A 16,231-nucleotide genomic window follows, 5' to 3' on the forward strand; every position below is an offset into this window, starting at 1 on the left:
TTTCACTTCTGTGTAGTAAACATTTTTGTAAGTAATGTCTGTAGATTCCTTAAAAAAAAAATCTTTGTTGCTAGATTCAGTCTGATGGATGAACAGCTGCATCAGCTGCTAAAGTATAAAATGTATTAGTTTTAAAAAAAATCAACCTCATAAGATCACAGACTTGTTTGAGTTGGAAGGGACTTCAGAGATCATCTATTTCCAGCCCCCCTGCCTTGGGCAGGGTCACCTTCCACTAGACCAGGTTGCTCAGAGCTCCATCCAGACTGACCTTGAACAATTCCAGGGATGGGGCATCCACAATTTCTCTGGGCAACCTGTTCCAGCGCCTCACCACTCCCACAGCGAAGAATTTATTCCTTGTGCCCGATCCAAACCTGCCGGGGCCCCACACGGAGCGGCGAGTTCGTGTGGAGGCAGCGCCATCTGCCGGCGGGACCGGCCCCGGGGCTCTGAGGGGAGAGCTCGGAAAACCCCGACCGGGAGGAGTCACCTTCCTTCGGGACCTGACGGGATGGGCGGAAAGGATGAAACGGGCCCTGCACAATTCCCCACCCTGCTGCAGGGAGAGCAGCTCCGTTGGAAACAAACGGCGTACGAGGGGGAAACCGAGGGGAGTATCTGGCCTCCAAGAGGAATCGTGTAAGAACAAATCAGTTGCATCAGCAGAGAAATTCAGATAGTGCTGGTTTATGAATTGAGGGTCCCACTGACCAAGAGGGTTGAATTTACAGATTGCAACCACAAAATTAGGTCAATACCTAGGTTTATGTGCTTTTGTGAATTATACTCTCTATAAAGTACTGAGGAGACATCTCTAACTTCGGTGTTGGTCAATTTACAGGTTTAATCTTTGTTATTTTATTCTCATTTTCTTAGCATGTTTTTTCAGTACTGTAAGCAGTTAGACCCTCCTAGTCTTATCAGTACTCCAAGTGGTCAGGCAGTCCCTTCAGAAATACACAATGACAAAAAAAAGAGGTGGTTACTACCCAAAAAAATAATAAAATTTAGAAGGTTCCCATATTTCTTCCAATATTCTTCTCCAACAAAAAGAATGTTGTGAGAAACACTTTCCCGTGCTTGAACTGATGATCAACTAACTTGAATTTCAGCAAACAAGAATCATAGAATGGCCTGGGTTGGAAGGGACCTTAAAGATTGTCTCGTTTCCAGCCCCCCTGCCATGGGCAAGGACACCTTCCACTAGACCAGGCTGCTCAGAGCTCCATCCAACCTGGCCTTTGACACTTCCAGGGATGGAGCAACCACAGTTTCTCTGGACAACCTGTTCCAGTGCCTTGCCCCCCTCACAGTAAAAAATTTTTTTTCTAGCATTTGATCTAAATCTACACTCCAGTTTGAATCCATTCCCCCTTGTCCTGTCACTACATGCTCTTGTAAATAGTCTCTCCCAGAAATCAGGAGATATTTAGGGTTGACAATACTTAGTGATATTTAGAGCTAATGATCACTGTAGATTTATCAGAAAACAAAGTTGGGCCTCAACCACGTATTTATCCACAGCAGAGCCCTGTTGCTGTCTGTATCCATGGGTTGGCTCCTTTGGCAGTGGTGAACTACGGCTTTCTTCAGACGGTATTCATTTCAAGTGTGGGAATAAACTGAATGCAGGGACTGACTCAGTCTTTGATGTTACTTGTAAGGATATTGTAGAGCTCATCAAATGTAAACAGTTAACAAAGAATCAGACATTTTCTGACAGTAAACCATTGCAACCTTCTCTGGGAATGCCTGTCTGGAAAAAAAATCCTTCAGAAGAAAAAAATAAGCGATTCTAGAGAGGATTATAAAATTAATTTTACCTTTCCTTTTTACTTTTTTGGCTGCACATTCTTAGTCATAATTATTTGTGCTGTTTATAAATACATATGATTGCCTATCAATGAATTAACCTATCAATGGCAATATTCTTGTGAATTCCTTGTAGAAATAGAAAAATGCAGTATCATACCTGAAATAAATGCTGAGCAAAAACCTTGGTAAAAAAAAAGAAAAAAAAAATCTTAAAATTATCTGGATTTGGCACGAAAACTAAAATTGTTGTGTCTGTGTTTTCTCCAGTTATTTCAGTTACATTGTTGGTCTCATAGATTCTCCAGAGGAAATACAGCCAATGGGGTCTGCTCTGCTAACAGTCACAGAGGGATGAGAAAAATGGTTACCTGCTCATTTGTGTTTTCACTTGAGAAGATGTAATATGGCATTAATGTTTTTTGGCACTTGAGATGTTGCTGATAATGGGCTGTCAGCCTATATTAAATAAGTCAGGCACAGTTTGAAGAGACATCAATATTTTCATTGTTTGACTGGTTGATAGAACTGTTAAGTGCACCAAGGCACTGGTGGGTGACCAGATTTTCCTTTTGTTCATTTGCTGAAGAATAGCTTTGGGACACGGATTACAGAGAATTTTAGCAATAATGTGATATTTTGGAGGAGAGAAAGATTTTCCAGAAGTCCTTCTCCTTTTTTCCTTGCAGCAATCTCTTCCCCAGTAAATTTTGCTGCTCCCTTGGACCCCTTCCAGCCAATTTAAGCCACCACCATCATGACAGCTCTTTTCTAGGTGGCAGCACTGGCACTGACAGCAGATGGAGTATCTGGGATATACTTATTCCTATCTGGCATGTTCCTCTTACCTCCTCCTCACTGTCTCTGATGGATAACCTCAGATGTTGGTGTAAGGCAGCAACCAGAATTGTCCTCAATCTATTCATTCCCAGTTTCTCTCCCCGGAATAACTCATCCTGCTGGGGAACAGCAATGCCGTGACAGTGGTCACAATCACTCCCTCCACTGCTCTGCACAGGGCACCCTCCAAAGTGCAGTCATGAAACCAGGGCCATGCCAGAGGAAATGCCATTTGCTTCATGTGGAAGTTTGGGAAGATGCTTAATATTTCACAAGACAGAAGCCTAGGAAGGAATATGAAAAAAAAGGATGTGGGCCAGGGTTCAGGAATTGCTAGTTGAGATATTTTAGAAGTTGAAAACAAAGAAGCCTCAATAATAACCAGTGACATGCTGAATGCCCTTTCTAAGTGACCAGAATATTGTAAGTTCCTACTACTAACACCGTCCTTCCACCTCTGTTGCCCCCTCTCTGCGTGTGCACACATACATACCTCCTACAGAATCTCATACATACATGTAAAATCTCACCCGATTTACAACAATGACCTCTGCTAAGAAGGAACTTCCCAAAAATGCTGAAGGTCTGGTGCTCTGTGTTTTTGAAGCTCCAAAGCACTATGCTACAAGAGCAAGTCACTTTGCCCTAGCATAATGTCATGAACTTGATACCCCATCCAGAAATGAGACCACAGTGAAATGAGGTGATGCATTGTTTATGTGAAAGAATGTTTGTACTAGATACTCAATTTTTATATGTATATAATCAGTTCTAATAGATCATTATCAAACTAAAGTAAACCTCTTAAATGCTCAATTTGTGAGTGTGTAAATGAAGCTCTGCAGAAAGGCCTCAGGATAGAATGAAGTTTATGAGATTGTAAGTGAGCTCTATTTATAAAACTGTTTGGGAATGAAACAAAGAGTTGTTCATCGCTTGTTCTACACAAACCATCATCCCTAACAAGCAGCCTGGGACCCCATACATTTGGGATTTCCTAATTCAGAGGGATGAAAATATGTGATTCCTGTGTTTCAATACAAACAGAGTTTTTTCTAGCAAATAGTCTGATTTTGAAATATACTGTAATAGAATATAAAGAATAGTGGATCAAGTTCAGTTTCTGTCAGAATGTTGGTGAGAAAATCCATATTGGGTTTTAACAGTCCTGATCTGAGTCCCTTTTTTTAGGACATAATGTTTCATTTCATTCAATTTTGCACTCTCCTTCAGATTTCCAGACTTGACTCCACTGTAGTTACCACGCACTAAAATATTATATATTTATTACTCCTTGTCCTTGTGCATGTATATAATTGCTCGATAGAGAATTTATGTCATAAATTAACTACCTGAAGAACAAAGATTCATTTTAGAATCACAATAGGTGTGTGCTATGGTCACTGTTACTTATGGGTTTTTAATACAGAGTGGATCACAGGATGGTTGAAAGAAAGTAATCATACTGGATCTTTACTTGTGATCTTGATGAGCAGCATGGAAACTGTTCCAGGTGCTCATCTTCCTTTTTATGCCTCATTCTTTCAAGCCTAGGAAATTTCTTTTTACCTTACTTCTTAGTCATAAGCTGACCATCCCTACAGTGCCTTTATTACAGGGGAAATCTGATCCAGAAAATTATCAAAATAAGCCATTCTGGTGACTTTTTTTAGAGTTTGCACCCATTGAACTGTTGACACAAATTCAGTTAAGATTCAAAATAGAAAAAAAAATGTATGTCACAGATGCAGGTTGTTGGATTTGGAACAAAGAATACTGATCTTTACATTTCAGAAAGCTTCCCCCCAGCCTGGATAAATCCTTTAGTCTCCTATTTAATTTTCACAGATCTGTCTTTATAGGAGGCACGCTTTATGAAAAGATCTTTAAAATATATGTATGTATCTATACATACTAAAACACATGTATGTATGTACAAATATGAAGAGCTTGAATCATAGGTTAAAAAGTCTGAAAAATGTCTATTTTTCTTTCTCCTCAATGAGCAGAACACAGACTATGGAGGGGAAATTTTAATTCATCTGTATTTATTACAAGTGAATCACTAAAAAATGTTGTTTCAAACAGTTTTAGGTTCAAGACCTTTGTTCAAAAAGATGCAGATTTAACAGCAAGTGTTCAACAAAACTCATTGCACAGGGTTGTCTTACAGCCAGACTTAAAAGCCTCACTTGTGAACGCTGGCAGTGCTCAGGACTTCCCCTGCTGCCCCAACCAAAGTGTCAGGACTTTGCACCTGTGATTTCTCCCACAAATGCTCAAAAACTATCTGGATCCAGGAGCAAATAGGTTTATTGCAAGATCTTTGAGGCATGGGCATAATTTGAAGCTGGTTTCCCAAGGAGAGTGCAGCAGCAGGGTTTTGGGCAGTGAGCTCTGTGGCTCTCCTGTCCAGTCCCTGGCAGTCACCTGTTGTGCATGGAACCCGCAACCTGCCCTGCTGGCACAAGTCCCTCGGTATTACCACAAATCCTCCATTGCTCCATGTAAGGAGCAGGACATGTCCTCACTTTCTAATGGGAAAGCGGCGGTTTGGAAACTTCCCCGGGCACTAAAAGGCACAGGTCCAGGACTGCAGGAGCAGAGGGAGGTCTGGGCTCCAGTCACCCATGACTGCAAATGCTCTGGTGCAGAGGGAAAAGCAGGAGCAGTGTCCTGGTAATTTCTTCTGTATGTGCTCTAAAATGTTTCCTTCTGTACAAAAATGCAGACAAACTGAACACGAAGCAAGACTTGTTGCAGAACAAATTAAGATTTCCATATATCCTAAAAATTAATATTTTTCACTTTATTGAACAAAGTAAAAGTCCTTTACTACAAGGTAAAATTACTTCTCTTTTAAAAAAATTAAAAGCTTTTAAGCTGAGGTGATAAGTTGCATCTCATGTCTAAAAAATGCACTTTTTGGCTTAGGAAAGTGGGTTTTTTCTCTCTCAGTAGCTGGCATGTTCTGCCATGCAAACAGCTTGAGCTAATATTTAATTAGGTAAATAGAACATTAATGTTGGAGCAAGAGAGGCTGGTCAAGCATTCCTGACTCAGGACAGCCTCTTAGATGCTCTGACCAGAAAGGAAATACCTCTACGTGTGGGCGAATGTAAAATGAGACATTTTATATGCAATATTATTTATTGTTCTATTTGAAGTTTGGATAACAATCGTAAACCATGTGTGTGTGTACATATGCATGCCCTTAAAATAAACAGTTAATGAAATCTGGATGCAAATGCTGCTGCTGACCTCCTTCTATATATGTATATAGTGGGCTGAGCCAAAACACAAGCCTCAGGTTTTCCAGACCTGGATCAAGATCCAAATGTTGTGGCTCCTGTCCACCCCTACTTCTTTTCAAGGAACTAATTCATCAGTGGTGTGGACATTTATCTGGGCTTTATTTTAGCTGCCAGAGATTTTTTGGCATTTTGTAATAAGACTAATTGCAGTGCACATGAGCACCAAGGAATGAAGACGTTTCTCTGCTTTAAAATTAGTAGTTGTGTCTGCCAAAGGGACATGCAGAAATATTCTGGAGGGCAGATAGAAAGCTCAGTGGGGGTTTCCAAGGCCCCACAACCTAGTGCTGACTTTTTCAACTTAGCAAATACGGTTTTCTAAAATACTTTTTATTCATAAGGGGTGCTGCAGCAAAAAGAATTAGAGTGAGCAATTCTTGTACTTAACCACTTGATTTCCTCTCTAATGAGTTTTCATCTCTGGTACTGAACAGCATGCCTTTTCTTGACTGTTTTGAATATTGGCTCCTTGGCTAATAAAATTTTACAAGTGATTTTGAAAACAAACAATATTATATTATCCCTTTTTTTCAACTCATAAAATAAATATTCCATCAAAGAGACTTTTATGTTTCACAGTGGCAGTTCTCAAATGACCAGCATGGTATCATGTTCAAAACAGGGCACGGTCCATTTTTACAGTAGATTTACTCAATCACAGTTACTAATCAGATTAGTACTGCTTTTATGTCTGACAAATTTTTAAAAGTTGGGGGTCATTAAAGCCCTTGCACATAGAGAGCCTGTGGTGCTGGGCTGTGTTTTTCCAGTTAACCATTTCTGCCTTGAAACAAATCAGAGAATTATATTTTTAAATGCATGTAGAAGCTATGTTGATCTTTAGGCTGCAGTGCCACTGAGCATTTAAATCCATTGCTCAACTTTGCAACGCACATGCTTATGTATGGAGTTAAGAAAGAACATCAGTTTAAAAGGTAGGAGGGGCTGAATGTTAGGGAGGGACTCATATATGCTACTATCCAAAAGAAAATGCTTCATGTTCCCTTACACCTTCCGCTTCCCACTCAACCATGTGCAGAACTAACCCTCACCATCTGAAACACAGCTCTTGATATTATTACTTCACAGTTGTTGTCCAAAATTCTAATAAAAAAATATTAAGGTTAGAATTAGCTGTCATGAGCTCGAAAGTGAATTCTCTTAGAAGTTAGTACCACCAAAGGGAGAATTCTGCCACCAAAAGACTAGGTTTTGCTCAAGAGGCTGAACTCCAGTGATGTCAGAAGGCTATTCCAGTTCTTGTAGAAGCATAATACAGGCCTTGTTTGGATGCTAGGCGTGTATCTCCTACTCCAGCTGGTTTCATGAATTGCATAGGAAAACAACTAGAAAACTTTTACTCGTAAAGTTGTGGGAAAGCCCAATATCCTCTATCAGACAGTTGGCATAAAGTTCAAGCAGAATTGGTCCTGTGTCAAAAAGAAAGCAGAGAAAGCAGACAAAAAGGGTAGAAAATGAAGCCTGATCTTTCATTTTTTCTGGAAATTCCACCCTGGAGCTGGAGGAGGGAGCAGAGGGCATACAATACCCTTTCCAATAGCTAGTGCAGCATTAAAATTATAGGAGTGGTTCTGACTGGCTTATTGCTGAACAGGCAGAAATGGGACGTAAAATTGGTAAAAAACATCCAAAACATTCCAGGTGTCATACAGCACCAACATCAACTAACAGTGTCTGTCTTTTCTTGGAATTCAAATAAATTTCAGTTTTAAAAGACCGCTACCAAAGGCTACCATGGGTGTTGATATCTGCAAATGGTTCCACTGCTGCCACCCCCAAACGCATGCAAACAAGCACCTTTCATACAGCCATTGGAATGCTTTTATTTGCTCTAGTTTACTAAATCTGTAGGGCAAAAGCAAAGGTTAGATTTCTCAATGGAAAATTTTTCTTAAAGAAAAATAAGACATTTAATTTTTTTTACATTACTCAGTTATGACAAAAGGATTTCAGTAGAAACAGATGCACCAGAATACAAAATAACTAAACCAAAAATTCAATGAAATATAGTCTATGTTTGCACATGCTCTCTATAAATACTAACTTCATGAGAAAGTGAATGGGTTAGCATCAGCCAAGCACAAGTCAGGAAACGACCAAATTAAGTTTACACACCGTAGTTTAGACTCTGTCCCCTGGGTACATGCATTGCTGTGAGATCTTTGATATTGATATCATATGCCATTTTCTAAACAATGAAGTGTGGTAGCATGCATTTAAAAAAAATATAAAATTCTCCTATACAAATACACATACAATGAAGTCTTGCTGTCTGTGCGTCAACTCTTCTTTGGAAAGGAAAAAAAAATAAAAATAAAACCTAAATGCTGAGGCCTCCTTTGCAAGACTGCAAAGTTCTGTTGCCCTGTAGAGTAAAAACAGTATATAAATACAAATCTAGCTTGCTATTCATTAACAGAGCTACTAGCCAGTCTGATGAGGAGATTATTAATGTGAATTATTATTAAAAACTCTGTCATTTTTATGGTCATTGAACCATTTTATGGTTCGTATCTTCTCAGTGGAAAACAGGATAGGCATTTTTCCTTTGTTCTACCCCAAATAATTAACTCCTTGAGCATTTCAGAGCTGAATGCCACCTGATACCTACAGAGACTGTGCAACTACTATTAGTTCCTCAGCACTTCACAAATTAGCACAAATAAACCACACAGAGCAACACACAGTTTATAAAACTTCAAAGTCTAATAATGGGGCTGCTACTGTGAAGATACTGTAAAATACCATATAAATTATGAATATTACATTATATATCATATTATCATATCATAAGGTCTTTTAGCAAAATTAATGCTCGATGAGGTTTTGGCATTTATAAGAAAAGGTAATGATTGAATTAACAGATAATCCCAATTAGAAAAAAATATTAACTTCTGACAGTGGCACAGCAGGTCTTCCAAAGGCTACTATTGAGCAAGTTGCCAAATGCATGAACAAACCTCCTGACTCAATAAGTCTGTTTTAAAGGAAAAGTCACAAAATGTGAAATTCATCTCTGTTGTGTGTTGTGCAAATTCCTCCACATTTTAAATCCCTTCTAAGGCCCCGTCTGAAAACACCAGCATCACTGTATACTATGATTAGACGGGCAAACTGACACTAATAAATAATAATTCCTTAAACCATGTTGAGAAATACTAATTATAATCTTAAAGACTCGGGAGCTCTTAGGTAGGGGCACAAGGATTAGGTTTCAGACAGAAAGTCACGAGAATTTAAGTGTCTACAGTGAGCCAAGGTCATCTTAAACTTCCAGACTAATCAATAGAGAATTAATCAATACAGTCAGTGAAGCCAGGAGAGAATTTCACCTTATCCTAAGATAAATAAACAAAAGAGGCATTCACACTCCTAAAGAGAGATGTGGAGAGCTGTTTGAGGTGTTCTAGGACACTTGGGACAGAACCAAGGGAGGCTGGGCACAGGACATACAGAAAATTTTGGCCCTTCAAGAGCAGCAAATGGTGGCCAGGTGAAATATCCTGGAGCATCAAAATGTCACTAGACATACATGATTAGGCAGCTGAATCCCATCTGTACTGGATGGTGAGCTGAAGAACTCTCTAAGGATCTCTAAGTTTGTGGATGAGACAACTAGTGCACATATGCATTCACTGCTAAATTTAGGTAGACACCTAATCCTATGCATTGGGTTAGTTCCATAGTTTCTAGCTAAAAGATGGATGGCCACGTAGTCCTGACTGCCTTGGCAAACACTGAGAGCAGCGAAGACTATAATCTCAGGAGCAGTTATTTGCAGAACACCAAACAATGATGACCCCCAGAGAAGAAAAATATTGAAAGCACTAACAGGCATTTCATGTGTTTAAACTCTTGGCATGTTACTAGTCCCACTGATCCAGTTTATTTATTCTTCTCAAGCAAAAATAAACAAATGCAAATCCCCAGGTCTATGACAAGAAGACACTTATAGTACTCATCCATTTCCAGAAATAGATGGGGTAAAAGTATTGGCAGTAAAACCTTGTGAGGAAGATGATCAAACAATTAGGGCATAAAGAATTTCCAGGGGAAGAACTCCACACCTGATTCATTTGCTAGGCTGTCTTTAACTCAGAGCAGCAAGCCCTACAGTAGCACAACATTTTTCCATCAGCAGGTCAGGAGGAAAGGCATATTTCATGCTCACATCACTGACCCAGACCTGTGGCCGAAAGGGAGTGATATTGATGAGCTCTGCAGCAGGTTTATCTGACTCTTAATCAGAAAGCCATTAGCCTGACACAGGGGTCAAAGGAGGGAGTATAAAATGCACTGATAAAGGAGGGATGTCCGTGATTTCCAGAAAAGGCTTGGAAAAAGAGAGTCTGTGGCACTTCCTCTAATCATTTTTATTACCATGTTGGACTTCAAAACAGCAGCTCAGGAAAAGAAACAGTGAGGTAAAGTCTTGACCCCACTGAAATCAATGGGATTTTTATTACAGACTTCAGTTGGACAAAACTCAACCTCTTTTTTAAGTTTAAAGGAGTGCCTGCTTGTTTAGAGCATATAAATATTGTAAGATGGGCAGTGATTTCAGTTGGACTGAGAAAGCTCTCTCTGATTTCCTGTGCAAACCAGAAGTTGTCAAACCAAACACATTGCCTTAGCTCGGTCCTGCTGGGCATGTTTCCCCAGAGTCTGCCAGGGCCCCCACTGCACAAACTGGCTTCCATTGTCCTGAGGGAAAAAACAACCAAGAAAACCCAAACAAGAGAGAGACAGCTAAAGCAATATATATATAAATATATTTACACTTATGTTACAGTTATATACAATTGAAATATATATACAATTTCACAAGGAAAAGGGAAGGGAAAAGAAACAAAACCGAAATAAAATATATATATATCCCAATCAGTAGCCCGAGATCTAGTAACTAAAAGAATTGGCAAAAAACTATCTCACTACTCTCCTTGGGACAACAGAAGGTCACACTGGAACGATCGCCAGCAACCTCCATCTCCCAGGGTCGACAAGGCCTTACCAGGCCTCACTCCCCAACCCGACAGACTCAACAGCAGGGAACCTGCACCTCCAAGACGCTGGAAGGAAAGAGCGGGAAGGCCTCTCCTCCTTTCTTCTTATAGCCTGGCTTACGTAAAAATCGTAGGGAATACTGGGTAAATCTGGACCCTTCCTTGGTTACAAACTGGTCACCAAGGAAGGCCCAGACCAAACTACCACACCCTCTATTATGTTCCTTTCTTTAATAATGTTCTAGGTAATTAAATCTCAGAACTGACCTTCTGGCATTACCACTATTAAAGGAAATCACCATACCACTCCCTGATGCCTATTTGAAAGATTATAAAGTCTTTTTAGCTTTCTGCTAAGAATGTGTTTCTAATATAAACTGTTTTTCAGATTAAAGTAGTCCCTAAATAAAGACAATTGGTTGCATGATGAACGCTAGAACTGCCAGTTAATAGTTTATGCATGAAGGAGATTAGTTGTTAGGCAACAGACCCAGGATGTCAAGAAAGGACTAGAAAAATGAAAATCAGCCCCCACACTTATGGCTGCTTATACAATAAACAATACTGCCCCTCCCAGCACAGCAACAACCATCTGTTTTCATTATATGTATGTGTATATATATATATATATATGAATATTTTGTGGTGCATTATGCTATTTTTGTTGGTATCATGTTTGTCCTGTTTGTCACACCAGAATACATCACTGGCAAAGGTGCTCTTTTTGCAGTCAGCTATATTACCTAGAGTAACAGAAGTAAAATACTAAGGATGAAATAAATGCAGATTGTACAGACATATATAAACCTGGCTGTAGGAACACATAGTTAAGTAAAATAGACAAGTGGTCAGCCACTCTGGAGTCCTGGACAAAACCAGTCCATCCGCATGGATCAGTGAAACACTGCGGGGATACTTTGGCTGAAGCCCAAAGGGCCTTATTCACTCTTACACAGCACCACATCCACACTATAAAACTCCCAAGGTGCTCACAAAGCAGCTCACTGCAGTACACTTAATGCCTCCCTTTAAAGGGGTTTAGAGCTGGCCCTGTGTCCCTGCCTTTGCAGCATGGTCAATTTGCAGCTCATGTGGACACCCACAAACAATGAAGATGTGACTATTCAACCTCACTCTGTAGGAAGTTAGGGGAATAGCAATCTCAGGAAGGGTCCTGTGATAGAGCAACAACATGTAGGCTGAGGTTTCTCACAAACCATATAAATGAGGAAGATTATATCAGGCTTTTCTATTAATATTTAGGTGTTGTAAGTCTTTTAAAAGCCACATCTCCTTCTGGCAATTGGGTCCATGTTGTTCTCCATTTTTTTTACCTGGAAATGCAAAGAACTGTGGCCTGCTCATGTGACACAGTAATTCAGGATCTGGGAGCTTTTCTTGGTGTGTTTCTTTTTTCAAGTTCTCACAATCCAAAATTTTCAAGCCAGGAACATTTGCTGCATGTTGCAACTGTAACATGACTGCATTTGGGGAATTTCTGTAACTAACAACCCAGGTGCCCCTAAGTGTCCCTGCTTGAGCAGGGGGGTTGGACCATATGACCTCCAGAGGTCCCTTCCAACCTCAGCTGTTCTGCAACTGTGACACAACTGGGCAGAAAGATAAGTAATAAGTTAGTAACAAAATTATGTCAGGGCCAGAAGTACAGCAGTGGCATTAGTGTAGGAATTGGAGGATGGAGGAATCACATAAAGCCATGAAGGAGAGGGACAAGACCTGGGAAAATGAGGATATGTGCATAGAAGCAGTAAAATGGCTGAAATGGGAGACTGACAGACTTATGGAGACAGAAGGGAGGGGTGGAAAAGACGCTGGAAAAAAGTTCCTGAAAAAGGTGTGACAGAACCTCTGGTATAGAGAGAGGAGGACTACCTAGCACTCCTCATCTGAAAGAAGGTGCATGGCATCATAACTTGTGGATGGGACACTGACACAGAAAGGAAGAAAATGTGGAAAAGTAGGCCATGTATGTACAATAATTAGGCCTGCAGAAGCAAGGGAACTATGCAACACTCAGATTATCTTCAGATAAGCAGCAGGGCTGAGGTGCATCAGAAAAGCCTCACTTGGGGGCACTTATCTGGCTGCACAGTCGGGCTCTCCCCTTTCCTCCTGTGCAGGAGATGGGCTCCTGCCCTCTCCACAGGCACAAGTGGGGGACTAGTGGAGACTGAGCTGAAACAGGGGCTTTATGCTGGAACAGAGCAGGAACTAACCTGCTTCTTCTTCCTCTCTCTTCTACACCTCAGCCCCACTCAGGTGGTTTCCAAAATCCTGTTGCCATTTGACCTACCCAAGCACAGACTGCCTGTGTGTCACACAAAGATGCTTCTTGCTGAACAGCAGCAGCAGAGCTCTGTTGAACAGCAGCAGCATTCACAGAAGATGAAGGAGTGAGAGAGACAAGGTATGGGCAAGTCTCTTCTGAAATTACTTTTTAATGGCTTGTGATGTTGTATATGCTGTTTTCTCAAGCTATGCTCTGACTGCCAGATGATAAAGCAATGGTGAATTGCACTTGCTGAGAACTTGCTTCTGGAGGTCATTAGGCAGTAGGAGAATCCTACTAAATCTAAAATTTACGAAACAGGCCCTTTTTCTTTTTTAGTATGGTACCATATTGAATTGATCCATTTACTCCCCTGAGCAACACCCTTTAACTTCCTGAGATTAGCTACAGCAAACTGTATCAGTAACCACAGATCCTGTCTAATCTACTGCTGAGAAAGTTCTTTTTTAAAACAAAAATTCACACAGAGATCTTAAATCATGTAGAACTCTTGGCTTGGTGTATGGCTGTCTGACATATACATAAGATACCACTGACACAATATTGTTGGGACTTCTGTAAGCAGCAAATAAGTCATTGCTTTGACAGTCACCCATTTGAACATTTTATTGATAAATGGAAGCTGGAAGTGGAAGACTTAGTATTTTAGTGGCATTCACTTGCTTGTTTCCCAAGTGGTTGAGCTGAGCACCTTTCTCAAAACATGCAAGTGTATGTAGTCATTAACCAGCAAACAAAGGGCTGGTTTGCACTCCACTTTGCATGTGGTGGTTGGTAATTGCCGAGCCTCAGAGGTCCAGCCCACTGTGGTGAGGGAAAAACAGTCATTGCCTATGACAAGGCCTGCAAGTTAACAGTTTCTATTCTCCCATGCGCAGTCCCTCATTAGCAAAAAAAAAAAAAAAACCCAAAACCAAACAAAAATAACAACAAAAACCCTTGTGGTTTTGTGTTTTGGTTTTCTTTCTGATGGAGGAAGGCCACACCCAGCTGCTTTTATTATACTTCTAAATACATACATGTAAACATTATTTCTTTGGCTTGGAGAACATAAGTGAGGAAAGGCTTTTTGGGGTTTCATTTCTTCCATCAAAGAAAGGCATAAATTAGTTACTGATAGCTACAATTGTTGTTCAGGTCTGATTATAATTATGGATGTCAAATCAGTAATTATAATTTTATACTCATTTTTTTCACACAATAGTCATTCCTGTTTGAAATTGCCATGCTTATTTCTGTTATACAATTCTTGTTTAACAGAACACAGTAGAAATGGACATGCAACTTGAAATGCAACTTTGCTTATATTATGCTTTTTTACAATGCTGTTGATTACGGTAACTGTTTGCCAATGCACAAGCTCATTAGCTTATGCAAATTCTGGTAGTGTCATTTAAGAAGTTGTTTATAAGGGACTTCTTCCATATTATGTGGCCTAGTCTGTTTTCCTTTCTGTTTATGTAACTGTGCCATTCAGCTCTGCAGAATATAAGGTCACACTCGGTTAAGTCCATGTACTCAAGGCCATGGTAGAGAATCCAGGGAGAATTCACCAGGGATAAGTTCCTTCCACTTTTCTTCTCACGTGAGAAAATAGGGCCACATCAGCAATTTGCACCTAATAAAAGTTGATAATGCATCTATCTTTCAAGGACTTGAGATTTTGCTTTTGGCACAGAGGACATTAATACCAAGCTTCAGAGAAAGGTTACTTATTTCAACATGCTGTTCAGAAGTGGTCCAAAGTCTTGAATAAGGTAGTCTAAAATGCTAAATGTAAGCCTTTATGCCGAAGAAGCAAATGAAATTCAAAGGCTCTCAACACCTCAGAATAGTCCATGTCAATAGGATAGAGAAGATGCATTCCTACCATTCAGGTTTTAGGATTCAGTGGTTGAAATAGCCAACTAACATCCCTTTGCTCCCTATATAAACAACCTGAGGAAAAATTCTTACTGATAATTTATTGGAGTTCTGCTACATATGATAGTTTTACTATGCAAAGGGTCAGTTACATAACCTAGTTCTACCTACCTAAAGTGCACACCGTTGACATTTTTGCTGTAGTCAAAAGGAAAGGGCACCTCCTAAAGGAACATTTATCACATCCTAAATAGGTGGCAGGATAGACAGGATGGCAGTCCCTTGGGTGTGAATTTTTTTCTCCGTTGGTCAAAGAGAACCTTATACAACTTAACATGCAATTTGAATTAATTGTGTATGACAGAAATCTGAGGTAAATACCAACCTACAAGTAAGGGTACCAATACCACTCAGGTAACACTGCCACACACTAGTGAATGTGACAGAGCAGCACAGAGCTATATGAGGTACTGTTTTCTGCTTGGGAGTGCTGACACAAGCAACTGACAGGAGACGAAGACTTATTCTTTTAAATCTAAGTTTAGGAATGTCTATAGCCCAGCAATGTCTATAGCCCAGCAAAATACAGCCCCAAACAGTGTGGAAGAGACCTGTAGTACGAGGTCTTTATGTGTCATTGTACCTATAGTATGACACCATTTTCCAGAGCCCAGATTATAAAAATACTCTCTTCTCTCTCTGCCTTTTCATCCAATTCAAACAGTATGACAAAGACCTGATGGCTTACAAATCTATCAATAGCCCTCAGTCTCCAACACGACAGTGGCATGTATCCCCACTCAGCTTAACTTCAACCAGGTAAATCCATTTCTTCTCTCAGCTGAATAATGCAATGTTCACTAAAGATGCACATCTTCATGTAGAACGTAGTTTTTTGGAAAACCCCAAATGTAGTATGGCCAGTCTTCGCGAGCGAAGATTTGGGAAAGGTCTTTACCCTTCGAGCCTGCACAGTGGATTTTTTAGGTGAGACACAGTGTGCGCTGAACTGAGCCCACCCTTTAATCCTGAGGTTCATCTGCCAGGGCCGAGCAAGCTTGGAC

At 40.2% G+C, this 16,231-nt stretch overlaps 1 long non-coding RNA gene across 1 annotated transcript in view; it reads left to right on the forward strand.

The window, feature by feature from the left end:
* The first annotated feature begins 401 nt into the window (after positions 1 to 401).
* Positions 402 to 16,231, forward strand: part of LOC135412402 (uncharacterized) — a 34,001-nt gene continuing 18,171 nt past the window's right edge. Inside the window, exons 1-2 of the long non-coding RNA XR_010429629.1 lie at positions 402 to 642; positions 13,264 to 13,421. This is a non-coding gene — a long non-coding RNA (uncharacterized LOC135412402). The remainder of the gene's footprint in view (positions 643 to 13,263; positions 13,422 to 16,231) is intronic.

Source organism: Pseudopipra pipra, chromosome 1, assembly GCF_036250125.1.
Source record: "Pseudopipra pipra isolate bDixPip1 chromosome 1, bDixPip1.hap1, whole genome shotgun sequence".
NCBI lineage: Eukaryota > Metazoa > Chordata > Aves > Passeriformes > Pipridae > Pseudopipra > Pseudopipra pipra.